The sequence below is a fragment of the Pleurodeles waltl genome, chromosome 4_1 (genome assembly GCF_031143425.1).
Source record: "Pleurodeles waltl isolate 20211129_DDA chromosome 4_1, aPleWal1.hap1.20221129, whole genome shotgun sequence".
Lineage (NCBI taxonomy): Eukaryota > Metazoa > Chordata > Amphibia > Caudata > Salamandridae > Pleurodeles > Pleurodeles waltl.
Genome location: NC_090442.1, coordinates 731,179,668 through 731,193,079, shown reverse-complemented (window position 1 = coordinate 731,193,079; position 13,412 = coordinate 731,179,668). Strand labels below are relative to the sequence as shown.

At 44.8% G+C, this 13,412-nt stretch overlaps 1 protein-coding gene and 1 long non-coding RNA gene across 2 annotated transcripts in view; one reads left to right on the top strand and one right to left on the bottom strand.

Moving 5' to 3' along the window:
* The window catches only part of EXOC4 (exocyst complex component 4), a 1,633,445-nt gene that overhangs the window by 697,694 nt on the left and 922,339 nt on the right, over positions 1–13,412 (bottom strand). The gene's annotated exons all lie outside the window — the stretch shown is intronic.
* LOC138288090 (uncharacterized) overlaps positions 7,748–13,412 on the top strand; it is a 42,743-nt gene continuing 37,078 nt past the window's right edge. Inside the window, exon 1 of the long non-coding RNA XR_011202343.1 lies at positions 7,748–8,352. This is a non-coding gene — a long non-coding RNA (uncharacterized lncRNA). The remainder of the gene's footprint in view (positions 8,353–13,412) is intronic.

The window sequence follows — 13,412 nt, the reverse complement described above, 5'->3', positions numbered from 1 at the left end:
ACAGAGGAGGAAGTGAGGGAAGTCTGGGTGGTGTCCACCAGATCAGGCACATCAATGAAGGAGCAAGACAAAAGGCGGGATAAGGGTGGAGGAAAGCAACAGTTAAAAAAAGGAGGGAGAGGGAAGAAGGTCTATTTAATCTTACCGAAGCTACCATTTGGTGAAGAATACATTTTGAGATAAAAGACTTGCACCATGTTGATTTGGTTAACTCAGTAAATGCAGATCATCATAAATATTCGGGGGAAACGTTTTGGAAAATGTGTCTGTCAGAACCTGTTTCATCAGTACTTTAAGTAGTCAGAAAAGGGTGGGACGGTTTGAAACAAGGAGCCTGGCCAAAGAAACATAACTTAGAATCTTATGCAAAAGGTGTGACCTGTGCAGTTATGTGTAAGGCCTAATACATGTGAATAAGAATGCTGTGCCTCTTTATAACTGCTTTCTGCTAGAAATACCATATATCTGGCACAACAACGAACAAATACACCAAAAACAATGCAAACAAATTGGGGTTGCTAATGTTTATTAGCACTGATTTTTATTCAGTATCAGCTAAATGAGGAACAGCTCCCATTCTTCCCTTTACAGAACTTTCCTCTGGAATCTCGCTCTCTGCATTAGTCACTTGTGGCCTCTCCACACATCTTTCTCAAGTCGCGTCCATCTGAATCTCACAGTTGATCACATTCTTCCCCTGCACTGTACTTTCACTCTCTCCTTCCCTCATGTCTCCCTTCCCTCTCACACACACAAATGTTGCATTTGTTTTCTCTTAGGCACTGTCTATATTTTCAGAGCTCTGTACCTCTTTTATAAACATTCTTATAAAATCATAATTTAAAATGGCAGATATGTGATCACTGGTTAAAGCTCTCTTTAGAGAGGCCAAGGATTGAATGAACATGTCAGCAGAACATCAATACAGTGACAGTGTTGTCAGAACCCCTTACTGCCCCCAGCAGCAACTACAGAGCGCTCAGTCGAGCCCTGTCAAAACCCATCCACTCCAAGAATTCACCCAAAGATCTAGAGCATGGGTTCTCCCAAATATTTTCTCAGTGGCCAAAAAGTACAGTTTGGGTTGTGTCCGAGGGCCGCATTCAAGCAGTGGCACTCCCCCATTTGCTCTTTAAAAAAAAAAAAGAGGCATTAGCCCTGTTTCTAAAAAGTACATTAAGTGCTATATCAAAAAAGCTCACTTCATGCAACTGTTATTTACTAATTAGTCTGGGATTGGTAAATAAAAAGAAAAACATGCTCACCTCATTTTGAAGGCGCAAGCATCCATGTTAGTGTGTGCCTACTTTTTTTATAATATTTTCAGCCATGTTGTAGGCACACCGTGGCAACAAATCATTGTCAACGCCAATAGGTCTCATGAATGAATAAGACCTATTGGCGTTGACAATGCTTGTTCAGTTAAGGTTTCTGTATTACATTTTATGTACAGCTACATATAAACATCCGACATAGCTACAGATTATTTTGTTCTTGTTAGCTACCTGACTGACCCTGGCGGGGAGATCTACGGTCCACAAATTAAATAATATTAACATTTCAATAAGGTGTATGTGTGTATAGAAGTAAAATGTAAAACAAAATTTTTTTAAATGTTCCACAAGTGTGAAGAATTTTTAAAAAAGGCTAAAAAATAAGTTGATGTCATCAGATTGATTTGTGGGACCAGTCAAATGCATCAACCAGAATATACCATGAAAAATGGGTGGCCTCAGTTGAGTTTAGAAAAGCCCCAACCTTCCCAATAAATTGAGAATTTGTTTTTTTAAAAACATTTGTGAGTGAAATAAAATATGTAATCCCTTGTGTATTTGTTTGCTTGTTTCTGTATTATGTGTACTGTTTTGAGCTTCAAATCATCCAAATGGCTTAAGCTGGGCTCCCCAGCTTCCAGTAATGACTTGGTGAGGTGTCCACGAATTCCAGTGATTCAGTGGGGTGGTGCACGGTTTCCAGTAATGATTACGTGGGGGTCCAGAGAGGTCAAAAGGGTAAGAAACACTGACCTAAATGTTAGTCGTACACATTATAAGGACATGAACAGTGCTTTAAATGGGCCGGTACTCAAAGGTACTGAGTACCAGCACTTCTTAATTATATCCCTTTAAGTACCAGCACTTCTCCACCTTCAAGGAGAGTACAGGTACTCTTGGCTCCTGATATCCTGTTTATTTCTAGTGATGCTGAGGCTGTCAAGGTGGAGCATGTCTCCAGGACACCCTTCCAGCTAAAGCGCCACGTGCAGTCCTGTGCTGAGTCCCTTCTGAACAGTTCAGCAGTAGCTCATTTGCATTATGTTTTGGATTTGCGGGTGTTAAGAATATCACCTTCCCGCTAAGCTTGACAGAGCAGTGACAATTCCACCCTGCTTTGTCAATTACATTCACACTATCGTGTGCATTAGTGCACACAGCGGATACCAGGCAACCCGCTGAGACCAGAAATTAAGGAAGCTGCAGGAGGTAAAGAGTTAAAAAGGTCTTTGATCCTGTGAGCTGTTTGTGTGAGGGTTTGACTGCTTGTGAGTGTTTGACTAATTGTGTGTACATTTGTGTGATTGCGAAAGAGAGAGAGAGGTTGAGAGAGAGAGAGAGAGAGAGAGAGAGAGAGGTTGAGAGAGAGAGAGAGAGAGAGAGAGAAAGAGAGAATCCGGACACCCTAGAGGGTATTTTGAAGATAGTGTGTGGACTGCTTTGTAGGTGTATGCATGATTGATTGGGACTCTGTTTGAATGTGTGCACACATGAGAATATACGAGTACTTAGCCCAATGCAAATAACTAAAACCCAGTATGGCATCAAGAGACTGCACTAGTTAAACAAGTATTGGCAAAGCCATTTAGGTGTGGCCTTAGTCAAGCTGGTACAATCGTTAATTCAAAAAGGAATATGGCAGTCATATCACACAAAAAATGAAAAAAACACGCTCCTATATGTGGTGACCATAAGATTGCAATAATACATTTCAATTTTTTTCAAATTGCCATTGCATATAATTTAACCATGCAGGTGCTCCCTATGATGCAGGTGACTTAAAATTGGTTTGGAACTAGTTTTTAGGTGAATACACAGCACACAAAGGTATGATTCTCATTAGTGCAAAGAAAAGCTGCTATTAGCCCTTATTTACTGTAACCCCAAGACCTATTTTAAACACACATAATCACTGAAAAATGGATACAAACATGGAAAGGAAAAAAAACATTACCAAAGTTCAGTGTTGGGCCACTAGCCTGGTATTGAGGTGTACTTTGTAAGGCAAATTTGCTCATTTAATCAGGAAAAATGCCATCACTCAGAGGGCAAGATAGCCAGTAACGTTCACAAGCTGACCCTTTACCCATGCTATACGTTGTGGTGAGTGGAACCAGATTTGTAATTGGTAGTTGAACAGACCAGTGGATGAAGAGGGTTTAGTAAAAGCCCCTCTACATATGTAATATTATTTTTTATTATGCATGAATTTTTATTTCTTAAGACTCATGAGTCAGCGAACTGCTCTGCCTCCCTGTAGCTCAACCGGCAAGTAGAGCCTACGTTCCTCTGAACTCTGACCTCAGTCAGGAGTTTGAGGCCCTCCTCCACCCACAGGCTTCTTCCTGCACCTCATCCTTGGTGTTTAGTGGGAGAGCTCTGCTTTTCGACTAGGCTGCCCTCTGCCTCTCTTCTCCTTTTTTCCTCTTTTGCCTCGGTTTCACTCTTTGTGTGCTTTTCCTTCCGTGTTCTGCCCCTTTGGTGCTCCTTTTGTCTTTCGCTTTCTGCGCTTCACTCTCGCCTCCGTTTCTTTCTCCTCTCACTCCACGTGCTCTCTCTCACTCTTTCTCGCTCTCCCCCATCACTGCTGCCCCGCCCCACTCCTCTCACTAGCGCTGCATCCCCGCCGCTGCTGCCCCGTCCGCTTTCTTTTCACACCGTTCTCCGCCCCCGCCTTCCAGCTGCCCTCTCCTCCCACTCTCCCTACTTAATGGTGGTCGCTGCACGGTAGGACAAGCAACATCACTGACCTTGTCAGTCAACTGCTCTGCCTCCTGTAGCTCCACTGGCAAGTAGAGCCCTTTGTACCTCTGAACTCTGACCTCTGTCAGGAGTTTGAGGCCCTCCTCCACCTGCAGGTTTCTGCCTGCACCTCATCCCTGGTGTCTAGTGGGAGAGCTCTGCTCTTCGACTAGGCTGCCCCTCTGCCTCTCTTCACCTTTTTTCTTCTTTTGCCTCTGTTTCACTCTTTGTGTGCTTTTCCATCCATGTTCTGTCCCTTTTGTGTTCTTTTTGTCTTTCGCTTTCTGAGTTTCACTCTCTCCTCTCTGTTTCTTTCTCCTCTCACTCTGCTCGCGCTCTCTCACTCTCACTCTACCCCCTCTCTCTCTCTCCCTCGTAGCTGCTGCCCCTATGGTCCCACCCCCCTCCTCTTACTCTCACGCTGCATCCCCACCGCTGCAGCCCCCACAGCCCACCCCCTTTTTTTGGTGCTGTTTTCCACTCCAACTCCCCCCTCCAAGCTGTCCTCTCCGGCCCCCTTCCCTAGTTAATGGCGGCCGCTTTTCAACTGCACCGCCTAAGGCAAGCCCATCAGCGCTCGTCCCCGCATGGACCGCGCCCAGTGCCGGAACCCCTGGCTCTCGCTCCCCCCACCACGATGCACAACGCCATCACCCTCCAAGCACTCAACACAGGCCGCTCATCCACCTGTCACCAGGCCACCCCGAGGCTCACCCGCGGCCCCTTTTCCTGCCGGAGCTGCACCTTCTCCAGCCTCCATGCCAGCGACCCGCCAGGACGCAACCATCTCAGATGCATCCTACTCAACACCCGCTCCGTCCACAAACACGCCAGCGAACTTTGGAACCTACTCGACTCAGGCTCCCCAGACGTCGCCTTCCTGACCGACACCTGGATGAACCCCTCCTCAGCGCCCGACATCGCCATAGCCATCCCGGACGGCTACAAGATCACCTGTAGGGACCGCACTAACAAACCAGGAGGAGGCATCGCCGTCATCCACAGGCACACCCTTCCTATCCACCTGCGACAGATACAAGACCTGCTAACCTTCAGGAGACACCTCAAGACCTGGCTGCTCGAGCAGTAGCAGCACCCCTCAGTGCCTTGAGTCCCTCATGGGTGAGCAGTGCGCTTTACAAATGCTTTGATTGATTGATTGATATAGCTAACATAGTCTCTGACCAGGCCTAAGAATGAACAGGGGTTAAGATGGAGTTCATATTCAGGCAGGAGCTGAAGAAGGACAGATCTGTGACATTTTTTCACAGCTATTTTTGTTTTCTGTTGTCTCGAGTTAAGGTGATAGAGGATTATGGGCCATGCATGTGTGTTAGTGGGGGGGGCAAGGGACAGCAATGAAAAGAATCTACTATGGCTGTGTTAAAGGGGCTGAGTAGGTTATAAGTTAAGGATCCTCTGCTCTATATTGTCATTGTACAGATCTCTAAGATGAGCAATGGATGAACTGGGCATTTTTTTTCTAAGACATGTAAAGACAGCAGAGAGATTTGCAGAATCCATCAGTTGTATCCACTGAGTTCTGTTCTTAGGCTGCCCTTTCTCTGTGGGAAACATACCTATGTTAAATCACTAATCTGAGTGTGCTGAGTTTCCTTCGGTGTCAGAAGACACCATGGCTCAATCAGTCTTGGTTATTTGAGGCCTCAAACATATTTCCATGGGTTACATAGCATAGCTATAACCAGGACCCTAGAAGTTCCTAGAAGATCGGTGTGTTCAAGCAGAGAGCAGAAGATGGTATATATTCTATAGTGTGGCGGCAGGAATGCATGACTTGTAATACTGTTTGAAGTATGTGATGGCATCTTGAGGCATAATCGAGCTGAGATAATAAAACTCCTATGGTGTTTCGAAGGATCTACTCTAGAATATTTATCTACTCACCTCCTGATCCCAAATTAAGGATGTAGGAAGACCAGGTGAGATGAGCGATATGGATACACATCTGCCTTCGTGCTTGACTGTGCCACCTCTGGGCTGGCGGATACAGGGGTCATAAAGAGGGATAGTTGAGATGCTTGACAGCCCCCTTTGGAACCCTAACAACATTTGTCGTTGACTGGTTTCCATCCCTCCTAAAAACCATGAACTAGCACAGGTCACACCCATCACTGCCTCTCCTCCGCTCCATTAACCTGTTGCAGACTCAATAAGATACAGTACTTGTCCATTATTCAGCAATGACCCAAATTAAATTAGTATACTACAACATCCAATATCCCACAGAGCTGAAATTACATTGTGCTGGCCTATAATACAATGCAGGCCTAATTTCACCCACAGTGATAATCAATGTGAATGGCTTTCAATTTGTCAAAGTAATTCTGCGGATTCTTTCACACAGTCTGATCTGGCCACCCAATATAAATAGAATAAGCTGCATGAAAATGCCTATTGTGTATAAGAGAAAATGAAGATTTAGCCCTTGAAATCTATGGTGCTGAAGGAGGGGCAGTTCCCAGGATTACATAGATTCTGTTTGGTATAACCTGGTTAAAGAGATAAATAGGAAAGCAGTAGTGTGAGAGACCTCCCCCCGCAATCTCCTTCCATATTGTAAAGATAGGTGGAGGACCATGACCACTTACATTACAGACCCCATTGTATGCATGGTAACATACTGGGAATACCTCAGAGTTCATTTTAGAGCAATACATTACAATTTGTTTTCTGTTAGCTTTCTTGAGAATGAAGGAAAAAGGGTGAGAAAGTTAAAATATACTTTTAAACTAAAAGTCTTTGTAGTAAACATGACTACAAGTATAAATAAGGTTAAACTCTTTTATTGAAGATGTAGACCGCTGCGATGTCGCAGCTACCGCCTCAACCGTCCTCTTGACTCCGAGTGTCTCGAGCTCTCTGTCATGAGCTCAGGACGTAAAACGGGAGTCAAGAGGACGCGGCATCACCACAGTCTCCCTCCTATTTCACAAGTTTTTGTATGTATGCAATTAGGAAGAAAGTGCTACTCTTTGTTATCTTATCCTGATCTTCTCGTAGTCTGTGTCCTCTGTGGAGAATAAGGCACTGAGCAAAGACATGAAATGGCAGAGGCAAGGTCAGACATAGCTGAACTAAGCTGAACATCACTGGTGCAAGATAGTACATTGGTGGTTCAATATCATTAAGCGATAGCCTATATCACAACAATAGCTCAAGATCAGACACAGTGTTGAGTCGAATGCACAAGACCACACAGCATAGGATGAGATCACTAAGTGCAACTGGCTGCATACATTTTTAGTCGGTGATAGCAGAAAACTAGCTATTAATAACTGTGTTATGCCACCTGTATAGTGCTGAAAGAGCCCCCACATTCACATCAGTAAAGGGTTTAGTTGGGGGGTGGGTGGGGTTACTCCAGTATGGGTAAGTCTGTCCTCCCCGCTCCACCTCCAGTCCCAACACGACCCCCACACCCTCCCCGTAACGTGGGGGCTGCGAGGCCGTCTGTTACTCCTGCTTCATATCCAGGTTACACGGGTGGAAAGCGGTCATTGAGACGTGTACATGTAGAATTTAAATACTGCGACATCATCACATTAATGTTCAGCACAGCAGGCTGATGCTCGTTTGCAGGCGGGGTACCTACACTTTTCACCTGCTCAACGGAAGTCCCTTTGGAAAAAAACCTGCATACTTTGAGGGTAGGGCACATCCCATTTCAGCGACAGGCGAATGCATGAGGTCATCATTAGTTATCGCGCTGCACCCGGAGGAGCTGCTAACGCCAGCGGGAGTTCTTTATAGCGCCCACGGGAGGCACAGATTACAGCGTCCGCATATTACAGCGCTGTGGCGTTCGCACACAGTGGATCACAAGACCGCGGCCTTTATCCCCCTCAAAGCGCCACATTAGCCGAATGTAATGAGGCATCGGCGCGCAGGCTTTAAAAGAAAACGAGAAAAGCACGGAATGTAACCTTAAAAGGAATCTGTGCTCTGAAGTGAGATGGTATCAATGAGAAAGAAGCCCCCCTTAGAGCTCCAGCACTAACTGAAAGCGGCCCTGCGGCATCAATGGACTCTCCTCCTCGTCTTTTACGTGCGCTCAGACTGCTGTGCTGTGTGGGAAAGATTCCAGCACCCCGGGCGGTGAGGGAGAGCTGCGCGGAGTCGCGGGGCGCCGGGCACGTCGTGCCTTCTAAAGAGTTCCCCGACTGACGCTCCAGCGCGCATTGATTTATATATACGTCGAAGGTACTGGCCGCAATAACGATGGTCCAAAGCGCGTTAACTAGGCCGGAGGTCACGGGGCACGGCGAGTGTTCTCCTGGGAAACCCACGCCCTATTTGCTGTTCTGAATCTGAGGTGAGACAGTACATAACGTCAACAGTCTGGAAGAAAGTTCCAGAATATCGCTCGATTTGTGAGATACACTGCAATGGTTGATGCCTGAAGGTGAATGTGTTGTCATGCCTGTCATGTCATACACGTATATTTTGTCATGTCTGTGTTTTATATAATGATGTAAAGAAAGCTCGTTTCCTTGCCATACACAGCATACAGCAGTGTGAAAAACGTACAGAATGTATATACCATATCTATACTAGTCTGCCTTATGTGCACCCGAGTGAAACCTCATCTATACTATTGAAATGATTCACGTCTTTGTGTTTTTGTTTAATGAAATGATTAATCAAACTATCGCCTGGGATGACAACAGGCGTTAGTTAATGCATGGCAACAACTTGGGACAGGCAAGGAGGCCTGCCTGAAATTAGGCGTTGTGATATGTGCCTCCGCTGGCTGACATCATAAAACTTTAATTCAAAAGAAGACAGAAGACCCACAATACCAGAATGGGGCATAAAGGTAGTCCTGATGAAAGCCCAGGACCTTTGTTAGGCCATTCAGAGAGCTGAAACATATTGACAACAAGTTAGAGTGGTAGAGTACTATAAGAACACCTCCACCACACCCCCATATTTAGATTTTTAACCATACCAAGGTACCCAAAAACAAAGGGAAACAGGGGTGTCCTTTAGGTATTTATAATCTTTTAAACCCCGCTAGAAATACTTTTCAAAGAGCTTCCTGGAAGATGGTTGAGCCCACCCTGGTTTATAGGGGTGAGAACCGATGATGAAGCATGACACCAATAGGATGTGGAGGCTCCATAAACAACCTTTTGGGGTTTTTCTGGAGGAACAGGTTTGGACAGGAGCTAAGAAGGTGGTAGGATACTTTTTTGTGGAAAATTAGTGGAATTGTGAGGCTGTATTCTACGATTCCCCTATACACCAATATAGAGACTATCTCTTCCCTCCCCACACAGTAAGTGTGGTATAAAGCTACAGAACTTCAGTGATGCCTGCATCCTTTGGTTGCTGAGTAGACAAGCATTTATGGAGGCCTATGTATTCAGAGTGAAGCCCTGCGAGCACCTTGTAAATAATGAAGGTTACCATGACCAGTGCAAAGTTCATGAGGAGTCTGCAATACAGGTGTAACATTCACAACGTGAGATACTTCCTCAAGGAGAAGAACCATACACAAATGGAGATTTTGAACTTATTGGATTTGGCTGGCACGAACATGCTAGGTCATAATTTATTATGCTCACTGCTTTTAAATATACCCAGCTAGCTTAAAAGGGCACTTTGCACTCTGGGAAGCTCACAGTTTAGGCAGAAAGCAATAATGGAAATGAACAGGATCTGTAGACTATTTGCCTGCTCCTTTAAAATACAAATGTCTGGTATGTCTCAGTGGAACATATTACCAGAAGTTTTATTCGACTCTCCTCAGCAACTAGTGATTTTTATTACAAATCTAGTAGCTGGTTTGAAATTTCAATTAAGATATCCATAAATCGCATAAAAGTTTATGTGAATTCTGTTATAAAATGAAGAACACTCTAGGAAATCTTTAGGCGCAAAACAGCTAAATTGATTTGTTTGTAGACCTGAGAAAATAGAAACACATGCAGGTACAATATTACTTTTTTATATGTAACAAACAATGCATTACATTAACTGTACCAATCCACGTAAATTATTATACCTTTTTGTAACAGAGCATCCTGGCCAACACACAATTAGTAAATGCAACTTCTGATGTGCTTTGTGGTTATAAAAGTCAATCTGATGAGTTAACTTTCAGTAAAATCAGAATGCGCAAGTAGATGCATGGCAAAACATAAAACAGAACACTACACCAGCTTATCTGCAACTGTTTGAAGGGGGCACCTAGCAGGGCAGATTGTCAGTAAGATGTATCCAAACACCACAAGAACTCAAAACTAGCTCAGAAAGGCGCGAACAATGACAATAGTTTGACAACAGTGCAACAAACGTCCAGCATGACTGCTGCAGATGTGCAGGCAACCTAAACGTGATGCTAAAGGAACAGGATTTGAGAATGCGTGGAAAGAAACACAGCCACGTGGCCATGGCTTCACTTTAGGGCATGACTAAATGTCATTAGGTTTTGATGTGAAAGAAGGCGTGCTTCAGCCTCGGAGTCACCTGGTTCGTTTACAAAGAATGTGATGCTGTAGCTAAGGATCACCACAATATAAGTAAATGTAGCTCCATCCGACAACTCGTACACATGCCTATTCTTCGTGAAAACACAATTGCCATGGCCTGAAAATGCCACAACCTGCCTCGCCCATCAACACAAAAAGAGTAATCTAAATGCATCCATCACAAGCATTCCAGGAGTGCTTCCTCCTCGCCTAGGCTTGCAGAATTCACTTTGTATCCCTGCTATGTTGTTAGGCGGGACTTTCCCACTTAGCCTATGACCTGCCACAGTGGTTTTTTTACTGATGAACTACATTTTGGTGAATCTCCTTGCTACTTGCACACCTGCTATGGGCAGCACACTCTAGACCCACAGATTTAACATGCAGGTGTGAGGTCTGGTGTTTCTGTCCTCACTCTCAAGTGGGAACTGTTCCTTATAGCATTCGGCATTACTCACTAGTCGCGGCGCGCTAAAGTGGTGACAGAAACATTTAATAAAAAAAAAACTTACCTGTTTAGCTGCCGCACTGCTCCACTTTCCCTCATCACTGCAGGCACAGGCTCCCAGCCTGCCTTGCAGCCAATCCTGACGCTGCTCAGAGCAGCTTTAGGATTGGCTGACGAGCCCAGCCAGGGCACTCCCAGACAGTCTGGGAGCCTGTGCCTGCTCTCTCCAACCCAGCAACACAGTGCTGGGCTGGAGAGAGCACAGTGCGCATGTGTGTTTGGCAGGCCCGAGACAGCCGGCCAAACATACATGAGCACATCCCCGCCAACCCCCATTGCCCCTCCCCTTTAACAACAAAGCAATAATAAATACAGTTTATTATCATTTCGTTGTTTAAGGCTTGCAGCTGCTCGCCGGGGGGTGGGGGTGGGGGGGGGGGGGGGAAGCTCCTCCACCATAGGGGAGGCACAGCCGCTGTTAGTCACGTGGCCAAACTACTATGTTACTTTCCCACCCTAAAATAAAACAAGACTTTCAATAAATCTCTAAAAACGACTCATTTTTACTCTGTTAACAGGTAATGAAATGAGCACAACTGGGATAGACATAAAGGAAAATGTTCTAAAAACACTACTCACTACTTGCAGCTTTCCACGCTGTAAGCTTGCGGCAGAAGACTCTGTATAAATATTACACTATTACTGTTTCATGGAAAAGCAACGCAAAACAAGCATTGGCAGAGCCAAAAGATCTCACCTGGAGGAGGTAATGGCTTTGTCAAGGATTTTTTAACCATGTTAAACAGCAGCAAGGGTGCTGTGCAGCAACACTGGCTACGTTACAGTGCTTTTTAAAATTGCTTGCAGGAGGTAGGACGGGGCAGGAGGCAAAACAGAGGGGAGAGGGTGTGGGGAAAATGGATTTGACATGACCAGTGGCAATGGCGTCATACCGTTTTTTATGTCATGTCAGATGGAGGTCGAACAAATCCAACGGAGGAAGGGAGAAATGAGAGCAACAATGACATGGAAGTAGCGAGAGCGCGTGGGGGTGGGGTAAGTCAAACCAGACAACGGAGGGAGGGGGCAAATCAACATGGACAACAAATGGAGGGTGGGAGCGCAGGTGCAAGCTGACAAGGAATGGAGGAAGGAAAGGCAAGCCAAGCCAACAGAGGGAGGGTGGGGGGAAGCCAACATGGACAACAAACAGAGGGAGGGTGGGGGGAAGGCAACATGGGCAACAAATGGAGGAAGGGAGGGTGAGAGGGCGGGGCCTAGACAACTCAGTCAGCAAATGGAGGGAGGAACGAGAGGCTGTGATTAGCCAACAAATTGAGGGAAGGAGGGTGATAGCAAGCCAACATGGACTGAAATAAAAGAAAACATAACCCTTAAAAAATGACAGGTGGAAGGGCCAAGGTAATTCTTTCATGGTCCAGGTGAAGGACAAACTCATGAAGAAGAGGAAGGCCTACGGCAGCTGACCATTAAGAAGCAAGCAAATGATAGTAGCAATGAAGCCAATCAATAGTAAGCAACAGGCTGTCTTTAAGCCGACTAATAGAAAACAAAAGGTCTTTGAGAGAAGGTACATGCACTGCCCAGGTCAAACCTCTGTTATTAAATACAACTTAAAGATGCTTTGGTTACAAATCCTTATGCACTGGAACTTACAAATTCACAAATCCTAAGGGACCATACCATTGTATGTAAAGCCACCAGAGTGCTGTCTGCACCTTGTACTAAATGTCCTTCCTAAATCTGTGATAAAGTGGGCAAGAAACTTTCCCTGTTTTCATTTGTTCACCATCCCAGCAGCATACTAACAGTTCCATCCTAAGAATGTAAGCACAATCAATGAGGAATAATCACAGTTTCAAGCTTTTGTGTTTCCAAGCAAAAAAGACAAATAATGTAGTAATCTGAACCCTACTTTATTTTAAGCTCACATATTTAAAAAACAGTCAACAATAACAGACAGTTTTTGGTACTATATCAGTCCCATGAAGTTGGCTTGCTTTCCGAGTAATGACGTTTCGAGATGGGCTAGTACCAAAAACAGTTCAAGACTGGCTAATACCAAAACCGTTTTAATACTCTGGTGAGTAATAAATAAAAAGGATAATAACACTCACATTTTGCACTACATCACTCACCAGGAAACTGAAATAGAACCAGACATTTGTGACAAGCATACTCCCAATTTACCAGCAACCTGTAATCTAGGGCTTGTAAAATGGACCGAAAATGATGAACTGGGCAGCTGTTTTCCCACCCATGGTTTGCATATAAATATCTACCCAATATCACAATTGTGCCTGAAACCCCCATACATAAAAATTTCAGCCACACCTTTCGCAACAAGCTTTGGCAAAACCAATAGGTCTTGCCTTTGGGACCTATTAGCTTTGCTAATGCTTTTTAGCAATGCAGTTCATCATTGTTAAA